Here is a 24,328-nt window from a genome sequence, read left to right as displayed (position 1 = left end):
AGGCGGTCATTTCTTCAATGTCAAGCTGCCTTATGGATTCAAGGGATATACATGTAAGTTCTTTGAATTCTGCCCAGTTTGCAGCATTTAGCTTCCTTTTTTTTGGATTCACAGGTCGGTCATACGTCTGTATCGCCTCTAAGAGAACTGGAAAATGGTTGCTTCCAAAGCTATCTGTGAGAGCTCTCCATTCAAACAATGGCAGAAGTGTTGCAGAACCAACCGCCAGATCTATTGAGGAGTAAGTGTTATGTGCAGTGCTATAATAAGTCGGGAGCTTTTTGTTAAACAGGGTTGCTGCAGAGGATAGAAGGAATTTTTCAATTACGCGGCCTCTTGCATCACAGCGTGAGTCCCCCCAGAGTCCACTATGAGCATTAAAATCACCAACCACAATATACGGCTCAGGACGCTGGTCTATTAGTTTTTTGAAACTCGTTAATGTCGATCTGCTTGTCTGGTGGAATGTACAAAGAGCATACAGTAACAAGCCTATTCAGCAAAATAGCTCGTATGGCTACTGCCTCATAAGCCGTGTTAAGTTGGAGATTTTGGCATGCAACAGTCTTTGATATTATTATTGCCACGCCACCTGATGCAGCAAGTTCATCATCACGATCTTTACGAAAAATTCCAAACTGAGTTAGAAAGTTCGAGTCACTTGATTTTAAGTGTGTCTCCTGAACACAGAACACTCTAGGCTTATACGTAGATAACAATTCTTCGATGTCATCTAGGTTATGCAAAAGCCCTCTGGCATTCCATTGCAATATCTGAACACCCATTATGACAAAGGTGTTTTTGGAAGTGTTCTGTGTAGAGTGATAATATTATTTTGGTTTTGGTGGAATTATTCGAGGGGTTTTTTTTTCGTTTTTACGTTCCTCAAGCAAGCTGCGCTTTTTTTTGTTGCCGCTGGCACCGATGTACTTGCGTCAACCTCCATCTCCTTCTCAGAGGCGGTGGAGGCGGGGTCACGAGGCTCTGGGAGACGTGTCTCGGGCCTCGGTTTTTGCACAGTAATGCAGCCCTGCGAGAGCAAGGTCTGCGAGTTGTTGGATTTGGCAGTACTGGGTGCTGCCTCTGTGGAGGCAGAAGAAGTCCCCCGTGGTTCACTGCGTGTGACCAGAGCGGGCTCTTTAGGCCGTTGTGAGAGCGCCCCCTGCCTCGTCACAGCGGCAAAACTTTCGTTGCGAGGAAATGTAAGTCGCTTTCGCGCTTCAGAGAAGGTGATGTTTTCATTGATCTTAAGGGCAATAATTTCTTTCTCTTTTTTGCAGGTTGGGCATGACCGTGAGAATGCAGGATGATCCCCTTCACAGTTCGTGCAGTGTGATACAGCATTACAGTTATCAGATGGATGATCGTTGGAACTGCATTTGGCACACGGTAATTTTCCTCTGCATGTCTGAGAGCTGTGCCCGAACCTCTGGCATTTGAAACAACGTCTAGGATTGGGGATATAAGGCCTCACACGGATTTTCACATAGCCTGCTTCGACTGAGTCTGGTTGTGTGGTGGAGCCGAATGTTAGGATTACATGTTTTGTGGGAATTTCGGTGTCATTACGACGGATCATGATTCTTTGAACTTTGGTCACATTCTGTTCTGCAAAACCTTCAAGCAATTTTTCCTCACTAAGATCAAGCATGTCTTAGCATACTATATTTACGACGCTTCTACCGATAGCGTCTATGAAAGAGCGCAGAATGCATCTGGAACATTACAGAATCATTCGGTTCGGCTACGTGAGTTTCAATAGGGACGTGTAAGGGGTAGTGGCCTAACATTACAAGCAGCTTTACCTTAGTTGCCTATTCTTTTTTAAAATATGAGAAGTCTTCTGAATAAATATCATTCTCTATCTTCGGCAATCGACACGTGCGATGCTAAAAAATTCGCCGACCTGGTGGAGACAGAGCTTATAAAGCCTGAAAGCAGAGCATAATAGAAGAATCACACTTCTTAGTATAAAATTAGCGAAGTATGAATTAGCTCGGCTATGCGAGGATATACACAGAAAGGTAAGGCATAGCATGATTAGCCTTGATTAGTCTCGATTGCAAGTCCAGGGTATTCTGGTTGTCTAGCTATGTTGTGGCGTTTAGCCAGTCGTCCGGCACGCTGCTCGTCCGTTTCCTGGGCGATTCGTTTCCTCTTCATCTCGTTCCGACGTCGATTCCAGGCCTCCTCCTGCTTATCAGAATTGTCACCGTGATACTGCCGCCTCAACTGTGGTTGCGGCACACGCGAGCTCTCCTTTTCAAGCTTCCGACAGGTTATCAGGCATGCGACGCAGCTGGCGAAGCGGGCGGAGGCGAGCGCAACGACGAGGAACGTGGTGTGACGTCATACCAAACGGCAACGGGGTAAGGCGCTGCGCAGCGACGGAACACCTGTGATTCGGGGCTACTAGTGGCGAATGCCCAGTAGTGACTAGGGAGCTAGCGAGAAATATCCGCGGCGAGTCGTGCGTTGAGGCGTCATGTGCCTCCTCTGAGCACCGCCACGGCGAAATTGCAAGGCGTGGCCGGTAAAGCTTTCGCTTTAAAACTATGGCCTTGACAGAAACTTGGCTTCCTGCACATGTGAGCGAATATGATACTTTCTGTGGTGCCGGCAATTTCGCTATCTACCTCTGCAACTGAGCAGCACGTCGAGGAGGAAGCGTACATTTCGCAATGTCTACAGTTATTCCATCACTTCATATAGATATTAACACTGAACTTGAAACCACGTACGCTTGCCTAACTTTAAGTCACACGAAGATAATCCTCGGCGTTTGCTACCGCTCGCCCTTGTCATCTGCCACTTTCACTGAAGAGTTACGCGATGCTATTAATCTAATTTTTTTCGAATTTTCCCACAACACCTTTATTCTTACTCGCTGATTTTCATTTTCCAAATTCCTTATGAATTACGCATCCACCAACAGTAAAGCCTTTCTCCGTTCAGTCTAAATATTTCTGTGAACTGTGTTCCATGTTTTCACTTCCCCAACTGCTTACTCATCCAACGATATCATCAATCAACACCGCAAACACGCTTGATTTGATCGTAAATAATCGACCACAAATAGCTTCCTCTATAACATACCTACCTGGTATTAGTGACCATTCCTTACTAACATTTGGCTTAAAAGTCTGCTATCCCAAAAAGTCAAAACTTAAAGAAGTTATACGCGATTACAAGAAGGCCAACTTTCAAGCCATTAACAATTAACTATGGTTATTTATTCAAACTTCTTTGTTGATTTTGAGAACTGTTCGCTCCCGTCATATTGGGATATATTTGTAGACCAGGTACGCCTACAAGGTGAAAAGATCATTCCTAATAGCGTCCATCCCTTCTAACCCACAATCTTCCCCGTGGTTTCATCATAAACATACGTCATTTTACGCAAGTAGAGTACGTCACGCTTAACGTACCCTTTATCTGCCTCAGTCTGGTGTTCCTTCGCATATTGAAGAAGCATTGTTCTTTTCTTTCGTAACGGCTCAGAAAAGTCTTCCAAAATTCAAGTTCTTGTACCTTTCAATTTGTCCGCAGCTACCAAACTTTCTGTTTTTCGTAATATGTACAAAATTTGACAATTATTAGGCGTTCCTTGTGAGCGTTAAATTTGCCAAGTCGGTATGCCCTCCCTATTTCTACCAGGTCGACCTGTAATGCTGAAGTGCAGAAATTGACAACACGCTCTTCAGATTTTGTGTATGGTTCCCGCGCGTCATTTTGGTCGACGCCACAAAAAAATTAAGTTACACCTCCGACTGCGGTTTTCAAGATCGTCCAACTTGTGTACCAACGATGCTATGTTAGCCTGGAAGGAATCACAGATTGACTTATAATCTGCACCGTTATTCCGTAATCATTGAAACCTGTAAATAGTTGCTTCAATATTAGTCATACGCGCATTCATACTAGCCATAGCAGCTTTATTGTCTGCTTGGGACTTTTCAATAGCGGTTAGCTTCTGCTTCATTTCATTTCGGCCATCCAAATGTTGCTGCAGTATCGCGACACTGGGCCCAGGGTTTTAACATCACCGCATAACAACAGCAGGAAGTAAAATCCAGCGCAAAGAAAGCAGCAAAAAGTGAGTCTTCCTTTCTCGAGAAGGCCGCCTAGCCCCTCATCGCGAACATACACTCGCGAAAAGTACAGGTGGTGAAACTGGCAAGGCAAAAACACACTGCGCACGTAAATCATCTGAACCAGCCTGCATGAAGAACAGCAAAGACGTGAATGGCACCGCCATAGTTGTGACGGCTTCACGCTCCCAATCCCGACTGAAGCTCGCCGCCTTTTGTACATGTAAGTGGTGCTTGCTAGCAGCCCTTGGTAGCTCGATCCGAGTTGGGCAACGTCCGAAAACAGCGGCACTGCAGTATTCCTGGGTGATGGTGAAGTCGGTGTTTTCGAAAGCAGTTGCAGCTGCGCTTACGAGTTGATAACTTGCAGCGAAGGGATTGAACGATGTCCACTTCGCTGATAACGGGGCAGCGGCTCGTAAGTGAGCCAGCACCAACCTGCATGAAGAGCAGCGAAAACGTGAATGGCACAGCCATAGTAGTGTCGATTTCACGCCCCCAATCCAGACTGAAGGTCGCCGCCTTTTCTACATGGAAGTGGTGCTTGATAATAGCCCATGGTAGCTCGACCCGAGTTGCGCAACGTCCAACAACAGCGGCACTGCAGCATTCATCGGTGATGTAAAGTCGGTATTTTCGAAACAGTGTCAGCTGCGCATACGAGTTGGTAACTTGCGATGAAGGCTCTTGAATGATGTCCACTTCGCTGATAACGCGGCAGTGGCTCGTAAGTGAGCCAGCACCAACCTGCATTGAGGGCAGCAGAGACGTGAATGGCGCAACCATAGTAGTACCGGTTTCACGCCAACAATCCACGCTGAAGCTCGCCACCTTTTCTACATGGAAGTGGTGCTTGCTTAGAACGACAGAAAGCTGAGCTAATTGGTAAGGATTCACTATGCAAGAAAGAGGTGAGGCGTGAAGACAGGACACAAAAGAAGAGAAGTGTACAACATGAACGCCAACACGACGTTCCAACAGTCCATGGCAGCTCGACCCGAGTTGCGCAACGTCCAAGAACAGCGGAACTGCAGTATTCCTCGGTGATGTTGAACTCGGTGTTTACGAACACAGTGTTGCTGCGCTTACGAGTTGGTAACTTGCGACGAAGGCTCTTAAACGATGTCCACTTCGCTGATAACGGGGCAGCGGCTCATAAGTGAGTCAGCCCCAACCTGCATGAAGAGCAGCAAAGACGTGAATGGCACAGCCATAGTGGGGCCGGTTTCACGCCCCCTAAGAGTATTCCTTCCTGAAGCCCGCCTGTTCCTTTGGCTGACTAAAGTTCAGTGTTTCCCTTATTCTATTGGAGATTATTTGGTAAATATTTTATATAATATTGGGAGTAAGCTAATGGGCCTATAAATTTTCAATTCTTTAATGTTTGTATTTTTTGTGGATTAGTATATTGTTTGCATTCTTGCAGTTTTCTGGGACCCTTGCAGTCGATAGACACTTCATATAAATAGCCGCCAGTTTTTCAAACATTATTTCTCTTCCATGTTTGCTTAAATTGACTGTTATTCCATTTTTTCCTTCAGCTCTTCCTCGTTTCATGTCGTGCAATGCCGTTCTGACCTGATCGCCAGTTATAGGAGGAGCACTTGTACCCTGTTCATTGCTGCTTCTAATTGAGGTATCCTGACTGCTCTAGGTACTGTGCAGGTCCGTATAGAATTCTTCCGCTCCTTTCACTACATCTTCGAGATAGCTGATGATATTACCTTGTTTATCTTTCAGTGCATTGATCTTGGTTTGTCCTATGCCATTTTTTTTCTCACAGGTTTCAGGCTGCGTCTATTTTTTGCGGCTTCTTCAGTCTTTCTCACGTTATAGTTTCGAATATCCCTTATTTTCGCCTTGTTGATCACTTTTGACAGTTGCACGAATTTTATCATATCTCTTGAGTTGGATACTTTCATTCTTTGTTGTGTCTTTATTAGGTCCTTTGTTACTTGGGAGAGCTTGCATACATGTTGCCATGGTGCCTTCCCTCCCACTTCAATTGCTGCCTATGAAGCCAAGCTAGTAATGGTTTCATTCATTAGCTCTATGTCATCATCATCTCTCTGTTTTAAGGCTGACTATTTGTTTGCAAGTACCAGCCTGCATTTGTCTGCTTTTACCCTTACTGCCTCTGGGTTGACCTGTTTCTTCTTGACCAATTTAGCTATTTCTCTGTTCAAATTGAAGTGAATCCTAGCCCCCACAAAGCTATTATCACTGCACGTTACCATACTTATCACTTCTACATCCTGTACTATGCTGGGGTCAGCAGAAAGTATGAAGTCGATTTCATGTCTTGTTGCGCCATTAGGGCTTTTCCAGGTCCACTATCTGTTGCTACGCTTCCTGAAAGAGGTCTTCATTATTCGAAGCTTATTCCTTTCTGCGAATTCTACCAACATCTCTCCTCTGGTGTTCCTAGAATCGAAGCCGTAGTTGCCAATTGCTTGTTCAGCAGCTCGCCCTTTCCCCACTTTTGCATTTAAGTGGCCCATTACTACTGTATACTGAATTTGCACTTTTCTCATCGCTAATTCAACATCTTCATAAAACTGATCTACTTCCTCGTCATCGTGAGTGGATGTTGGAGCGTACGCTTGTACTACCTTTAATCTATACCTATTATTAAGTTGGATTACGACTACGGCTACCCTAGTCGTAATCGTAACGATGATTTGTGCGTGACGTTATGTATGATGGCGGGGAGATTAGTTCATCCCGAAGTGTTTCGTTAGAAAAATGCATAGGCAAAAGTATTTACGACGTAACTCTAGGTTAGGCAAGTCAAGGGTTAGTTTCATTGATGAGACACTTGCATGACGAGAATAATTCGAAAGAATAAAACGAGCAGCTCGGTTTTGAATGGATTAGATGGTGGTTTTAGCTTTAGAGCAGAAGGGTCGAAAATGGAGCATGCATATTCAAGTTTAGGCATCACTAAGGATTTGTACAGAAATAACTTGACAGCTGCAGTTGCCGATGAAAAATGACGCTGTAAAAACCCAAGCATGCGATTAGCGTTACCATAAATGTAATTTATATGAATGTTCCATGTAAGATTGTGCGTAATGTAGATACCAAGATATTTATATGATGATACATTTTCTACAGGTATGTTGTTAATATTGCACGTAGGCAGGGTGGTATTTCTCACAACACGGGACACACGCATCGCCTTACATTTATTAGAATCGAGCGTCATTTGGGATCTAGCACACCATGATGTTACTATGCCAATGTCTGATTGAAGAGTATCGCAGTCGCCAGAGTTAGAAATGACACGATAGAGAACACAGTCATCGGCGAATAACTTAATTGATGATTTAATTTGGTCTGGGAGGTCATTAATATTAATTAAAAATATTAATGGTCCTAGAACCGAGCCTTGCGGTACACCGGAGGTTACTCGACCAGTGGAAGAGAAGTATTCGTTAGCATTAACAAATTGGGAACGGTTAGACAAAAAGCACTTGATCCAAAGCACGTTAGGATCAATGTTGATGTTACTTAATTTATTTAAAAGTAATTCGACTGAAACAGTATCGAATGCTTTGGCGAAGTCTAAAAAAATGCAGTCAATAATAAAGTTAGCATACATCGCCTGGACTAAATCATTAGTGAATGACAAAAGCTGTTTTTCGCAGGAATAGTGTTTTCTAAATCCATGTTGGTAGGGGGGTAAAATAAGTTTGACTCGAGAAATGAAACTCCAGGTGTGAGTAAATTATGTGCTCCATTAATTTGCAGGGAACGCTGGTTAGGGATATAGGTCTGTAATTAAGTGGGGAGTACCGACTGCCAGACTTATGTAAGGGAATCACCATCCCTGCCTTCCAATCATTCGGAAGGATGGTGGTTTGAAGTGACTGAGCAAAGATTTCGCTCAGAATTATAGATGAATAAGTAATAGTTCCCTTAAGAAATTTCGTGTTGATACCAGGTACTCCACTGAATGCAGAAACTTTTGAGGTCTGTATCAACTTTACAACGCCATCAAGGTCAATGGTAATAGGAAGCATTGGAAAATAATGCACATCAGAAAAAACAGCGCTTGCGCACAGCACAGAATCCGAAAATACCGAGATGAACGCGTCATTCAATACTTCACAACAGACACTCCGATCAACAGGTTCGTTGTTAAGATCACACAGTTCAATGGCACTAGATTTTTACCGTTGACCACACTCCAAAATTTCTGTGGGTTGTCTTTCAAAAAAGAAGGCAACGTGTGCTCATAAAATGTTGTTTTGGACTCTGCTACAGCATTCTTGTAGTCGCTCAGTGCTATTGTGTGAGCATTCGAACGATCATGATTGCAGTTAATTTTGCTCTTCGGAAAAGCCTTTTCTTTTTGTTCAGTAAACGTTTAAGACGCGAGTTGAACCAGGGTGCGCGAGAATTAGAATAAAGACGTTTTTGCAGGATGTACCGGTTAATTAAGGCGTTGGCTTTTTCTTTGAATATTGACCAGTTTTCTTCAACCGATCGAGTGTGGAAACTTGGAATGTAGTCAGTGATGAATATCTCACTAAGGCCGATAATATCCCGAACAATGTCTGATAATTCTTCAAAGTATCCTGCTAAGCTAGCCTCACGCGAGAGGGTTCAGGTGTTAAACGTTGCAAGGGTCAGTTTCCAGTGGCGGCCTGTCCGGAATCAGAGACTTAGCACCCTCCGCTAGGTTACAGGTCTCGCCGCCGCCTTGGTCAGGTGCTCCGCTGCTGATGGGGACTGAGGACCATTGGGTAATTGAGTCAGCCATTTGGGAGGTGGTGGCCGAATACTGCACCAGGGAGCCCAATTCCTGATCTGGTCAGGGAGTGTCGTGTTGAAGTTTTGTGGGCCTTCCTAATGTGGTTAGAAATTAGAATAGCCTGCAGCTGTGTGGGACCCGTACCATGAAAACCTTATTCCTTCACTCGAGCTTGTCCAAAATATATAAGTCCGATTCATATTTTCAAATTATAAGCGTACCGCTAGCGTAACATCAATGAAGGACAATCTTCCTCTTCCATCACTTGCATCTCGTAGAACAATAGCACGTTTGACGCTGTTTCACAAATTTTATTGCATTTGTCCCTTTACAGTAACTTCATTTCTCAGCCTCATTACCTGTCGAGCCGCATCGATCTTCGCCATAAGGTAGGACTTCAAACAGGCAACACTAACACTTTCAGTTATTCTTTTTTGCCAGATCATCACTGCAGTGGAACACCTTCCTTGTGAAATAGTAGCTATTGTTGACAACAAACTCTTTCGTAAGGCATTAGCTAACATTCCATAATTAGGAATTATTAACATGTATTTTATTTATTTGTCGTTCTTGTAAACGAGTAAGGACGACACTAGTTAACATTGTGCTAACATGAAATATGCATATATGCAAATATGAAATATGCAAATATGCAATTTTGTTTAAATAAGCTGTCGTACTTACAAACATTAGGTAATATATTGCATGGTATTGTATAATTAGGAATTAGTAATATGCTACATTGTTTATTTTCGCTATTTCATTATTATGCTTCCCGTTTTCCCACTCCCCTCTGTAATGCATTCGGGCCTAAATAAATAAATAAATAAATGAGTAAATAAACAAGTAAGTAAATAAACTACCCCAATCTGCCGTTCTTCAATATTTGTTTATTATTTAATAAGAAAACACGTCGTTTCTCTCGGGTCGCATTGAACGTACACACTTCTAAATAATCAATGTGGCCACAAAAATATCTACGTGTGGATTTCGGACTTTTTTTCTTTTGCTGACCAATGTGTGCGTGTCTTATGATGTTTCATGGAGCGTAAACAGGCCTTCGAGAACTGGAAACAAATCCGTTGTAGAAAGCTAAAGCAATCACAAAGAGAGAAGCTGCACGTGCTGTGGCAGATTTCATGTTATTTGTAGGAGCATTGCATATTTTAATCATAGAAAGATGAAACCAGCGGGCATATCGTTAAATGTTAGTGATTTTTGTGAAACCGTCTCCGCCGTGAACATTGCGAAAAATATTCCTTAAATGGAGTAGAAGGGCAATATGGCTAGAGAAGAAATACAGGCGAATTTGTAAACAACTACGTACTGTACTTTAGTGGGCACCTTGGAAATGCCAGCAAGGCCAAGCACTGTGGTGCCGCGTCTGGATCGAATATGTTCTTTCCTGAAGAGGTAACTTAAAATTTAAATACACTGGTAGATAACGGCGTAGATGTGCACAAGTACAGATGAAAGGAGACGACCGACGAGCGTATCTTATCTCTGTGCGTATATCTGCGCTTCAATTCAGCAATGTGCTGTATCTGCGAGTCCAAACAGCCACATTACAGAAATATTTTAATTTAGCTGGTACAGCCATGATTGGATGCTTAATGTTTCAGATGCAAGATGTGTGACTAAACATCTTTCTTCACAAAACACCGCATTTATTGTGAGATTTATTTCGAATTACTTCTACAAACATGTCAAACTGAGAGCTAATACACATGCATGGACCACAAATCATCAACATAAAGAGCAAAGAAATGTCATGGTGCTAACGGGTGAGAACATGGTTGGCTTCCTTGTGCCAAAGGAGTGAAAGCAATGATAAAATATTAAAGAATACGCATAAACATGAAATATTGACGAGCTCCTTTTTTTTACTTTGAGGCCTAGGTCGTATACAATTCCTTGTAGCTTCAGGCATGCTGTCATTCAGCGAAAAGCCCCGATATTTGTTTCCCAAATTACTTGTACGTTTCGGACAGTACAATAGCAAAACATTTCTGTCAGAACAAATTGCACACGCGTTACGAATAATGTTGTACCTTCTCGAATATGCGCGAGTAACAACGAATAAACTTGGAATCTCCGACGGGACATGTAATAAATGTAATTTGCATCCGACCTACATTTTGGTATCTATGTGAAGCGAAGAACTCGTGAAGTGGCTCACTAAATTATGTAAATTTGCCCATTTCATCCCTGGGCATTTGGCGTAGAGGAAACGGCTGTGTGCGCATGTGGTCTAGTGCAGCCGTGCCATTCAATGTGGCGCACTTGCGGATTACCTGAAAGTGGTTGGCGTTCGCGAAACAGACACATATGTGCAAATGCGGCCTAGTCGCTAGAACATAGGGCTGCTGCGCTTGAGTGAGGATCGATCCCACCTTACGTCACGTAATGAAATCTCAAGGCTAATCTTTCGCGGCGAAGCCACCTGGACATGCCCGAGCATGGCGGCTGGGGTGGCGCTTTTGCCGAATCCCTCACACGTGAAAAAATTGAATTACCTCTTCGAATGTGGGAATAAAACTCGGTCCACCCAACGCCGCAGCCTTATTAAGGCGAAAGCTTTATTGGCCACGAACTTCCCATTTCGCCGTGGCTGTGCTCCGATGAGGCACATGATGTCACAACACCCGCCTCGCCGCGGATATTTCTGTCTCTCTCTCGCTCCCTAGTCCCTAACTGCGCACGCACCATTGGTAGCACCGAGCCACAGTTGTTTCGCCGCCGTTTTGTATGATACCACACCACGTTCCTCGTCGTCGCGCTCGCCTCCGCTCTTTTAGCCAGCTGCGTCGCATGCCTGATAACATGTCGGAGGACTGAAAAGGAGAGCTCGTGTGCGTCGCAACCACAGGTGAGGCGGCAATATGCACGGTGACAATTCTGATAAGCAGGAGGAGGTCTGGAATCGACATCGGAAGGAGATGAAGAGGACACGAATCGCCCAGAAAAGAGGCGAACAGTGCGCCGAACGACTGGCTAAACGCCGTAACATAGCTAGACAATCATACTATCCTGGACTTGCAATCAATATTAACAAAGGTTAAACCATGCTATGCCTTAGTTTTTGCTACGTATATCTTGGCATAGCCGAGCTAAGCGATTGCAAATTTTTTTACAACCTATTAGCCATTTTAACCATTACACCGTATATCCATCAGCTGGCTTTTTGATATAATCGCCGCTTGTTGATGCCTCAAAAAATGTCATAATTGGAGAAAGCGGGTATAGTTCGTCCATGTTTATCCAAAATATTAGGTAATAGGCAGTGCAAATCGAGAAGCAACTTTCATGAGCCCTCAAGGCAAAAACTCGTGATCTTGCGCTTTGCGACAAGGAATGCTTTTTCCCGTGCGAAAAAATGTGTTTGAGACCGATTAGCGCGATGAGGCTTTGTGCTGTACGTCTGACGTAGATATTTTGATCCACCGGAAAAAAATATACTCTGCCCGACTGAGAAAAGGCTTGCGAGGAAGAACGCACCCTTGTCTCACCGATGCCGTCGCTGGAGTACGCCCTTCGGCAGAGGACGCTCCAGGATTACGGTGTGAAGCATGCACGCAGTGGCAAGCGTGGTGCGGTAAATCGACATTTAGTAGACGCGCTTCAAATTATGTGTGACACTTACTTGACTTACAACTCAAGAAATCATCATTAGGGTGCCCCTACGAAAAATCAATCGGAAGCCATAACTGGGGCCCTATAAGGTAAAACTATTCGAATACGTTTTTCTTCCAATCTCCTGACGTCAAATTTGCGTAACTGCCGACACAAGCGTCGGCGGTGAACCGCAGGGTTGTCTGAAGAGACCAATCACGCGCTCTGCTCACTTTAGGACGACACTTTTGTTTGCTTTAAAAAGAAATAACCTTGCACACAGTGAGCGCCTTGTCTTATCTAATTGACTGAAAAGAGACGAGGAGCACGCTCAAGTGGAGATAGATTCGATGGGGCCTAGCCAGTGGACTGAAAATCCATAAGCGGATGAAGGGGGTGGTGCGAGCGTCTGCGATTAGGCCGCTTTCCTTTTAATATCTTGTGGTGGCTGGTCGAAAGTCGCGGCTGCCTGCAATGGAAGGCTAAAAATGCTGCTACAACATATCATCAGCAAGGAAGTATTGGCAGAGCCAGGTCGTAAATGTTCCGGAATTGCTAGAAAACGTTGCACGGCCACTCAAAAACCTTTATTTTGCACAAATGAACCAATGCTCTCAGGCAGGTGCGAGCAGCCAGTGCCTGAAAGATAGGCGGCAGCCATCTTTCATTCCTTTTGGAACAGGGAAGCCTGCGGCTATGCAGAAAAAATTCTGTTTTGTTCTACATATTAATGCATCTTTAGCGCGTACACATCATTTTGACGCGGTGAGCTTTCGCGGTTTTGTGACGTCGCGTGACAGGCACGTGAATTACGCTTGTCCTCGTTGCCGAAACGGAACCTGGAAGAATGGCACACTTCTGTTGACAGGCCTACCTGCTTCTGCTTGTGACGTGTTTGACATGTTTTCCGCCATTGTCGCAGTTCTTCGAACTCGCAGCCTTGGTAGAGCTTTCGAAATACTTGTCGCCCACCAGGTGGTCTCTAGCCGGCGACACACATCAAAACCACCGCTCCAAGAACTCTGCCCGAACGACTAAACGTTCCCCTTCACCTCGCCCACGTATTTCCCGCTCGCCTATGCCTTCTCGTTCTCTGTCTCCTTCTCACTCCCGTCGATATTAAGAAAACTAACGGGCACAGCTCCGAGAGGTAAGCCTACCATGACGAGCCGATCCGAAATCGCTCTGCTTACACTGCCTGGCCATCGCGATGTATCAACCTGGACCTGGACGGTATACCTTTATTAGCACTGACACGCAGGAGCGTGCATATCGGTTAAGCACTGGAAGTTCTGTAGGCGCTGAAGAAAAGTCTCAACTCCTGCCCCTTTCGCTGTCGTCTGCGTAGTCGACTGTTGAACTCCTGCTGTCACTGAGATTTGTGCTGCTCATTTCACAGTTGGCTGACGCCATACTTCCCTTTTGCTTTAGATCTTGGAGCGGTGGCCACGGGAATTAATCATAACGTTTGAATTTTTGCTATCACATACAGCCGTTATTCACTGCTCTGCGGGTGTTGTCCACCTCGCCTTTCCGCATCCCGTGGACCCTTCTGATCCTACGCCCTGTAGGCTATGTTCTACCGATCACGTTCGCCTACCTCAGGGAGCCGTGACCAATATTGCCGTTTCACCGGATCCACCTGTTACAACGGCGATTGCGTAGTGTCACCCAACCTCACTGTCGTGTCTTAGAACGTCGCCTTCCCCCACATGGTCGTCCCTATAAAAAAGATTGTAACCTGTATTCTTGTGGTGAATTTCGATCTATACGCTCGAGAGCTACCCCAGAGCACATCGTTTTGAACCTTCTCCTCCACTTTCGACTATCATATTGCTGCCTTAAATTGTGATACTGCTGTCGCCTACCTCTGCCGGTTCGGGCCTACAAGCTGAGTATTAGACGAATTTCAGTTTGGCCTAGTCAGTGTTTACTTGTACTTGTTTATGGTATTGACCGGAAATAAAGACAGAGACAGCGGGAAAGAACACATACCACCCGTGTTGTTTATGTGTTGTCTGCCGCTGTCCCCGTCTTTATTTGCGGCCAATATGATATACAATAAAGCTTAATATTAGAACCTTTCTCGCCAATGGTCGCTCCAGACGTGCTGGCCCACCATGCAGAAACCCTTCGTTGCTTTCTCGATTCGTACCAAGACATTTTATATATCTATGACCGGTCACTCGCTCGAACATACCTTGTGAAACATCGGATACATACCGGCGACGTCAGCCTCACTCACTGATGGGCCTGCTGCGTCTTCCCTACTGAGTCATACAAGAGGAAGTCTACAAATGCTCGCCTGCGATATAATTGAGGCTTCTGGTAACCCTTCGCTATTTTCGATCGTACTCGTCAGAAAGAAAGACGAGAGCTGGGAGCTTTTGTGTCAAATATTGCCACCTAAACAAAGTAAAAAAACACATGTATCCACTGCCGCATGAAGATGACGCCCTCGATTATTTAAATTTACAAATTATTTTTCTTCGATAGATCTTCCCTCCGGGTTTCGTCAGGCACAGCCATGGCTAATCAAAACGTGCAGAGCCGGATACGGACAACAAATGGTAAACAGAACGCTACCGCATTTGCTAAATTTCTGCCATAACAACGGATTCACTCCCGAAACAGCATCGAACCAGAAACTGAAGTTGTTCTTCTGTGGAAAAATTCTTTCTCATGACAGAATTTCATATGGTTTTTCATCTCTGCGCATGTACGCTATACGCATTGCAATATACAAATGTACAGTTTCATACTACACAAATGCGTGCCATTTTATGTTTTGTTTTTTCCTTCTGTTATGTACCGCTTCTTACTTGCCGTTTTTTCAAGTTTGTACGTTTTCTTTAACATTGGTTCATCACGCCGTAAAGAAAATTTTATTTCTACAGTTACTTATTCTCACTATTATGGACAAGTTATTGCTGCATTACTATTACTATTTGTTTGTGGTTTTGATGTTGCCATGCCAAAAGTGTTCTGTTTGTTCTGTTTTGTACTCCGGGGAGCAGGGAACTAGTCAAGCTGACTTGTCAGCTTTTTTTCCCGCACTCTCTATATTCAGAATGTTCATTGTTTTTAGGCATTTAGCTTTCAGATGCTTGATATGAGGAATGAAGATTAGTTTTAAGCAGAGTACTTTGCCTAAAAATTATGTTCAGTTTTGAGTGGCATGTGTTGTCACGTAACAAAATATCAGAATCTTCTATAAAGTCTGTCTTTCTCGGAAAAGTACACAGGAGCTTTTGAGGGGGTTTACCTCGAAGCCATTTTATTAGTCCATTTTGAGACCTTGTTCAGTACGAGTTCGACTTGGCGCTCTCAGACTATAAGCTTACAAGACTTAAATCCTAGTTGCACATGGTCAACATATATTGAATAACACATTGAGGCTGGAATGGCTGTGTGAAGGGAATTCATTTTCACAATGAAGTGGGTGTAACTAAGCACGCCCCCTTGTGACAAACCAGTCTCTTGAGTGAAAAGCCTGGACAAAGCATTGCCCACTCTAACACGGAACGTGCTGCTAGACAAGCAGTTTTCGATCACGTTTAACATATTGCAGCGTTCGCCCATCCCAGATAGGTCTCGAAGGATTCCTAATCGCCATGTTGTGTCATAGGATTTCTCCAAGTCGAGAAATACAGCGAGAAAAAATTGTTTGTGTATATAAACATCTCTAATGTTTGCCTCAATGCGAACAATGTGGCCTATTGTTTACCAATCTTCCCTGAAACTACATTGAATGTGAACAAGCAGACGGTTGCTTTTCAGGAAATATATTAGATGCCGATTTACCATTTCTTCATATAACTTATACATAGAGCTTGTTAGTGCTATTGGTCTATAACTGTTGGCTAATGCTGGGTTTTTTGCCTTGCTTATGAATTGGCATGACAATCGCTTCTTTCCGTAAGGTTTGGTATATGGCCAGATACCCACAAGGTGTTGTAAAGAGACAGAAATGTGTTCAATGTGTCTGCTTGCATATTCTTGATCATTGCATACATTATGCGGTCATCACGTGGTGCTGAGTTGCTGCAGGAATTGAGAGAAGGATTCAGTTCAGCGAGACTAAACGGACGGTTGTAAAGTTCATCTGCTGCGCACTTTGGCTCAAGGCGCACTCGCTATAAGCGTTCCTTGGCCTTTAGGAAAGTTGGCACATAGTTTGATGCACAAGAAATATTTTGAAAATGCTTTGCCCAGGAAATCTGCCTGATATTTCATGGTGTCGCCTTGAGCGTTTGCTAAAGGAAGCGGTTGTGTTTTCCTGCCCTTTAATTTATTCACCCTTTTCCACACCTTACCCTCATCCTTGTACAAACTTATACTACATATGTACATTTCTGTGCTTTTTCGCTTGGCACGTCAACGTGTTCTCCTGCCCTGTGATTTTGCCTTCTTGAAATTAATTAGATTCTGCGCAGTTGGAGAGCCACGAAGGAGACCCCAAGCTTTATTTTGCTTTTTCCGTGCCTCTTTGGATTCGTCGTTCCACCAAGGCAAACGACGCTTATTAGCAAGTCCGTTAGTTTGCTTAATGCATTTTTCAGTGGTGTCAATAATAAAACGTGTCAAATATGCCGCAGCATCCTCTATTTTTAAAGAAACCAAATCATAGCCCCGTAAATACGTAATCTTTTCAAAGAGTTCTCACTTCGGCGAGTCAGTTTTCCAACGCGGAATCTGTGAAAGGCACTCAGATCATTTTTTCAAAGTTAAGAAAATAGGGAAATGGTTACTTCCGCAAGGGTTTATTAGGACCTTCGAATCAAGGTACGGCCGTAGAGATGGAGAGGCTATGAAGACTATGACTTATGACATTGAAGAATATGACTTACGTATGGTGCTATAAAAGGTGGGTTCGTTGTATTCAACAGAACCGAACCGGTAAATAAAAGAAAGCCGTCTACTGTACGCCCTATTGCATCGCAGCGCGTGTCGGCCCACCGCGTATCAGGCGCGCTCACATCACTAGTTAAAATGAATGGCTCAGGCAGCTTATTGACAAGCGTTTCAAGTTCCCAAAGGTGCAAACGATGTTCGGGTGGTACGTGAAGTAAACAGACCGTAAGCAGACTGTCGAATAGAACTGCCCTAACCACTACTCCTCTAAATTAGTTTGAATGTGGAGGTGTTGGCAAGGAAAAGACCTCTGAGCCATAATAGCCACGCCACCAGACGCAGCATAGCCATTATTTCGATCTTTGCGGCATAATGTGTATTGCGTCAGTAAATTTGAATTTGATGTTTTCAAGTGTGTTTCCTGAAGGCAGAACAGCCTACAGTTTAACTATTGTATTATTTCCTTGGTGTCATCTAAGTTGTTTAGAATGCCAAGGGCATTCCAATGAATAATTTGTACAGTCATTTTGTTAGAACGATAAATTTTCTGTGTTCGCGTGCATTGTGTATTTTAGTGGACAGGACGGTCGTCTGGCTACTTAATGGGATTTTTGTTGCGTGCTCGAGAGAGCCACACTGGTTTTTCGGCACCAAACGCGCCGGTGTTTTGTCCATTGCCTCCTGCGAGGCACTGGATGACCGCGCTTGCGGACTGCTAGTTCGTTTGTCAGACCTCGCCTGGTACGTGTGGCCTTGAGGCCCGACATACCCGGGGTAGCTGTTCTCTGTGTCTTGGTGGGTGGAGCATATTTGAATGCTGCCACCTCGGGGGCGGAGGGTGCCGCAGCCACCGAATCTCTGCGCGCGGGCCGGGCAGGTGGCACAGGCCGATGTGGCGCGGCCCCTGACGCGTAGCATCGGCATACGTTGCGCTATGGAATAGTGATCACCTTTTATTGGCTTCTTCGAAAGAAATGATCTTGAATACTATCAGAATGATAATTTCCTTTTCTTTTTCCCCAGTTGGGATAAGATCAGTTTAATGTTACGCCGTTCGGGTGACGCAGTGCGCCTGCTACATATGAACCTGTGAGGGACGCTCTCCTTCCAGGTTTTAAGTCGTTCCTCTGCCAGTGCTACTTCGGTGAGTTTTGTAACGCACATCGATCGCCTTTCGACAATTTTTTTCCGTAGGACTGCACTTCAGCTGAATTCACCAAAAGCTCAATTTGGGCGGGAAGCAAGCTTCTGTGATCGGTCACCTCGTCGAGTATTCCGACGCCCATCCCGATTCCATGAAAGATTGCGTGTCAAGAATTTATCCCTGCCTAGCTGTGCCAACAACGTTCGAAGCTTTGTGAGACCCAGCTCACGCTTCCGCAAGTTCGTACGCAATTACGTTAACGTTGCATGCCCCCCCACAGTACTTCTCAAGAAAGACACGGCTTTTGTCTGGAGTCCAGAACAAGCTACGGCGTTCACTGAACTACCCTGCGGTGTAGTTCACTACCACTCTTCGCCCATTTTGACGTGATCGATCCAACGCAAGTTCTCACCGCTGGCAGAGTCATGGAACCTGCGCTGTTTCGGTTCTGCGCCAGCAAGGCCGCCACCGTGTTATTGCATACGTTATCAGTCTTGTGTCCCAAGCGGAGCGCAATTACACCATTACTAAACGCGAGTGTCTTGTCCTCGTTTGGGCATTGAGTAAATTTCGCTACTTCTAGGGCCGGCCATTCGCAGTTATCGCCAAGCCTTATGCTGGCGTTAACCAGCCTACTGGACTTCTTAGTCCGTTGGCTTTAAGATTCCAGGAGTACTCATGCAGAGTTGTGCATAAGAGTGGCAGATTGAATTAAGGTGCTGAAAGCATGTCGCACTATTTAGTAGCCCCACTGGAGCTTCCCGACAGCTGCGAGTATAGCTGCGTGTTTAGCTTACTGCGTTTCATAACAGGAGATGAGCAACGCCGTGACCACTACTTGGAAGACGGCATTCTCCGGCTGACTTCTGAGACACCTACCCCTTCACTGCGTATGCTTATGCTAGAGGATGGTGTATCGTACTGTTACAGCATGAACGCTGACGGTCATGAATTGTTCTTGGTTATTCCAATAAATGTGGGTAAAACTCTCATAATACATCTACACAATGTTCCTAACGCACTTTATCTCGGACTCGCTCGTACCTATGACCGCGTTGGCCATCTTGCCTTTTGGTCCGGTATTTACCGTTTCGTCTGCCGTTACGTCGCTGCCAGCGAACAATTCCAGCGCTATAAGAAATCTCCAGCGCCCCTAACGGCCACCTTCAACCTCGTGTACCATCGCAGCCATGTTTTACGGTTGATCTTGACCTTCTTGACCCTTTCCCGACACCTGCCGGCGGATATAAGTGGGTACCAGTCGCTAGCAATTGCATGACCCGGTACGCGTTAACTCGGGTCCTTTGAACAAGCTATGGAACCGACATCACTGACTTCCTCATCGAAGGCTTTATAACTCACCACTGCACCTCCCGACCGCTGCTCACTGACCGCCATCGCCATTTCGTGTCGAAAGTTGTCCAGGAGCGCATGCACTTCTGCGCTACCAAACACAAGTTAATAACGGCGTACCACCTAAAGGCCAACAGCCTCACAGAGCCTCTTAATAGCACTATCAAATACATGGTTGTTATGAATGTTTTTGCAGATCATCGTGGAGGGGACGTCGCTTTGCCCTTCGTAACGTTTGCTCATAATTCCTCCGGACTTGACTCAACAATATTTTCTCCACTTGATCTTTTATAAGGAAGAAACCCGACGCTGCCGTTGGACACTCTCCTACCCGCATTTCTACGCACGGCGTCAGAATATGCCCGTGCGGCCATCTTCAGAGCTGTAGATGAATGCTAGATTGTCTGCCTGCGTCCTACTGCTTGTAATGAACAGCAAGAACACTTATATGATGCGCACTATCGCGATGGCAACTTAAATACTTGTGATATGGCCATTCTTTGGACACCGACATGGCCAGTGGGCCTTTGCGAAAAATTGATTTCAACGCAATCTGGCCCATACCGTCTCTTCCGTTCAAGTAGCCCGAAAAACCATCTCTTGCGGATATGCAAAACTACCAAATCAAAGAGGTACTGCATGACAGAATCAACTGACGTCAAAAGGGAAGGAAACATAAACAAAGCAGGTAACCGTAGCACTAATTGTGGTTAACGGGTTTAATTTACGTGGCACATTAATCACTGTGATAAGCTAACCCATAAGAAATAAGAAAATTCATCACACACGTTGGAGTGCTTCCGAAGATGAACTTCGGTGAAGCGGTTATTTTAAAGCGAGGCTTTCTTTGCCTCTACATTTGAGTTTCCCACTGCTGCTGCTGCTGCTGTCGCGCACACAGTGTCGGGGGTGGTTCAGAGCGTGTATATACACCGCTTTTTGTCGGCGCGCCCAAACTGCTACGAAGTGGCGTCATCTATGAGCAGTCGGCATGCGGGCTTGGGCGCGAGCTCCGTTTTGCATAGCAGGTGTTCGCTCGGCACTGGATTCTGGAGCTTGTTCTCGCGCTTGCGCTGTCTATTTAATGTGACGTGGCGTCTTATGTGTGGAAAATAGTTCTGTGAGACGTACTGAAGTGCTGTAAGTCGGTATTGCCGGACTTTCTGCTGGCGTTGATGTGGAGGAAGCACGCAGCGCGATGTCTGCACGCATGTTTGAGAGTACAGTCAGCCTCGGAGTTGAATTGTGTATTTCTGAAAGTTTTATTCACTAATGTTGCCTTATTGCAGTATTATCCTCTAGATCTATGCTTTGCTTTCGAAGAGATGAAACATATGCGGCGATCGCAACGGCACGGGTACCGTTCTGCTACGATATGAGCTTTGCAGGTAGACTTTGAGAAGCGTTGAAACTTTAGCTGCAGATAACATTGCTTGACTACTCGTTTCGGTGGATGAGGTTTCCAACCGTGAATAAAATAGTTTTGGTTAGTAATAACAGCATACCTTACAATGTAAACTACACTTGTCCAGCATTGCGACCATTTACGAAATGCGCGAGCATCCTAAGCAGTGGTGGGCGCTGGATTAAAGATATCTTTCGTCTTCATAGGACTTGGTGCAAGCATGCGGTACGTGTCTATGCGAAGTCATACTGCGGCGTTAGCCCGTTTTCTCTTTCTTTTTTTCCAGAAAGAGGACGATAACGGAACTTTCTTTCAGTTGTGTTCGTTCCGCTCTCTAAGACGAACTTACACGTATTACGGACATTTTCTCCACAAAAATAGCCTTCGCATTCCTTTTATGCAATCCCTCTCGGATATTCTGGCGTTACAGCGCGAAAAAGCAATGCCGAAGCAAATAGCTTATATGTGTATAATGCTGGTTCACCAACCACAGTCATCGCTGTGTTCAGCAGCCCCGTCGGCTTCATGCAGGAGGCTAGCGTAGGCATATAGTGATTTCAAACACACTAGACTTGAAATGCGTGAGAACAATGCCGGTGCACCACAAATATTTGATAGCGCCTGCAGCTTAGATGTTTCGTGAGTGCTTTAGGTTGGCCGCACACGAGCCTGCGCTCTTTTGTTTTAGTCCCAACGCAAAGCGATCTGATATTGAGCCGATTTATCACTTCCTGCTGGCGATACAGAGACGCAGGCTCACTACGTTGTATTAAATCCGATATTATTCACAACACTAGCAAAATTAGCACTCGCAACACGGCGAAATTATTCACAACACTAGCACACACCGGGGCTGATAATGCGCGTCACACGTTGGCGCGCATTAACAAGAGATATTTCCGCGTACTGTATTTACCGATGCACCGAAAGGCTTCCATGACGATCTTATATGAACGGACATTGCGTAAATTTCAGAAAGTATGAGCTAAAACATCTCGAAATCGCTCCACAGAACGCGACAGCAATACTTACAAGCAGTGCAGCGCCGGATCGCACAAGACAGAGAGCAGGAAAGGCTCGCCGCGCGCCTTGTACTCCTCGCCCGATGAAAATGTCTATAGTTGACAGGTGCGAGGAAGGACGGAAAGGCGACGGGAGAAGCTCGGTTTGTCCCTGCGCATCAAAACCATCTGTGCACAATAACTTCTGGAGCTCCCTGGCCGTCGACATTTAGCCGCTTGACAGCTGTAATTATCCGTCACTCCCCTCAGAAGCATTGCAGAAACTGCAGCTCTTCCCTTTGTACTAACCTGCGAGGCCAGAGGGGACGCAGTTAGAGCTGTAGAGAGGAGAATAGAAGGTGCAGTACGAGAAGAGGCAGTTCCCATAGTAGAGATGTGGTGGGGGCGGGAGGGGGGGCGGTGCGGAGGTGACGCGGGAAGGCAAGCGAACCCCACTACTATACGACAGTGCTTGCGGGGACACAGGATAAGGTTAAGTTCAAGGTACGGTACAGTACGTTGCTGCTATTTCTGAAAAATAAGCGCCATGCAAATATGTCATGCGGGCAACTTACGCAAGGCGCGCAAAAGCACAGCCGCATTGATGAAACGCACCGCAAGGTCCAGAAGACCCTATGGAAGCGGTCTACAGTCAAATTAACACTTCTGTGCCCGCCGCGGGAGCTTTACGGCTGTGGCATTGCTAGAGGTCGTGGATTTGATCCTTATCGCACCAGCCGCATTTCGACGGGGGCAAAATAGAAAACGCACGTGCGCTTACATTTTGACTCACCTTAAAGGACACCACGGTGTCAAAATTAAACCGGAGTCCGCCACCAAGGCGTGCCTCACAATCCGAGTGTGGTTTTCGCACGTATAGACCCATAATTCAATTCAAGTTCAATACTTCTACCGCGATGCGATGTGCCATGTGAGGCAATGTCCAACTCCTCAAGCAAATACCTCTCCCTGTGTGTTGTAGTACTACGCAGACAGTGGTGCGCGCTAGGTAACATTTAACATCAGCACACCATTCTCGTGTTAGCCTAAACGTTGAAGAAATTAAGCTCCAGCCGTCAACATCACCGCTAACTATCGTCAATCAAAACAACGAGCACGGAAAGCTTTGCTCAGATAAATTACCACAGTGCGTGGGATATGCAGTTTTTTCGTGTTATGAAATTGATGGTGATGCTTGCAATAGTCTATACAATATTTATGGTAGTTCACGGAAAGGTCACAATAGAGAGTTTTAGTTTAGTGGACGCAAGCGACTTGCGCACGCGAGAACCAGGGTCCTCGGCACTACGCATGCTCTGACGTGGATGTAGGGGCCTGCGCATGAGCGTTACCGTCGCCCCTAGCTCATGCGTGCACACGCCGTTTGCGTCCCCTAAACTAAAGCTCTCTGTTATTAAACTCGTGCAGTGTTTATGTCTATAACCAAGAAAGAGCGATGGTTATTGCTTGAACATACGGATGCGGCATCTCAGAACGAAGAAATCGCACTGACGGAGGGAAGACGACCGTACACTGGTACGACGGCATGGTCCCAATCAGGTAAAGACGCTGGAATCACCACGACCGCGTGACGATGACGGTATGGCCGCAAAGGCACCACCAATACTGTATACGCAATATGCAAAACGCAATGTACAGAAATACATTAAACCATGAACTTCTTCCCCAAAGGGTCGCGCATAAAAGGCCAAAATTTCACCTCGCATCTTTATTTTAATGTGTCTTGTACAGGTGATGGGCAAGTAAATTTTTACCATGTCGCATGCCCCTTTAGGGGCGCTGAGCGCAGTGTTACTCGAGTGAAAACATTTATTGAGGTTCAGTAAAGTTCATGATGTTCTTTTTTTTTCCAAATAACACTCAGGAGTATATTTCTGCATTCATTGGGCTAATGGTTATCTGTGATTTGTGTCACGATGGATGGTGTGGAAAATACGGCAAATATTAGATACCGATAGCGTCTAGCATCTAGTAGAAGTACAATGTAAAATTATCTACGAAATATGCGAATAACTCGTAAACCTGAGAATGTTCGAAGTGCCAGATAGTTTAGCCAAGAACCGCCAAGTTTTGCAAGAACCGTTCCAC

The 24,328-nt window shown here is 45.2% G+C and overlaps 1 protein-coding gene across 1 annotated transcript in view; it reads right to left on the bottom strand.

Moving 5' to 3' along the window:
* The window catches only part of LOC142563372 (uncharacterized), a 65,455-nt gene extending 43,005 nt beyond the window's left edge, over window positions 1–22,450 (bottom strand). The window contains exon 1 of the mRNA XM_075673932.1: window positions 22,251–22,450. The gene's annotated coding sequence lies outside the window, so the exon portion shown is untranslated. The remainder of the gene's footprint in view (window positions 1–22,250) is intronic.
* Between the last annotated feature and the right edge of the window lie 1,878 nt (window positions 22,451–24,328).

This window comes from Dermacentor variabilis, chromosome 11 (assembly GCF_050947875.1).
Source record: "Dermacentor variabilis isolate Ectoservices chromosome 11, ASM5094787v1, whole genome shotgun sequence".
Taxonomy (NCBI): domain Eukaryota; kingdom Metazoa; phylum Arthropoda; class Arachnida; order Ixodida; family Ixodidae; genus Dermacentor; species Dermacentor variabilis.
Note: the sequence above shows the minus strand (reverse complement) of the source record. Positions and strands in the feature narration are given on the sequence as shown.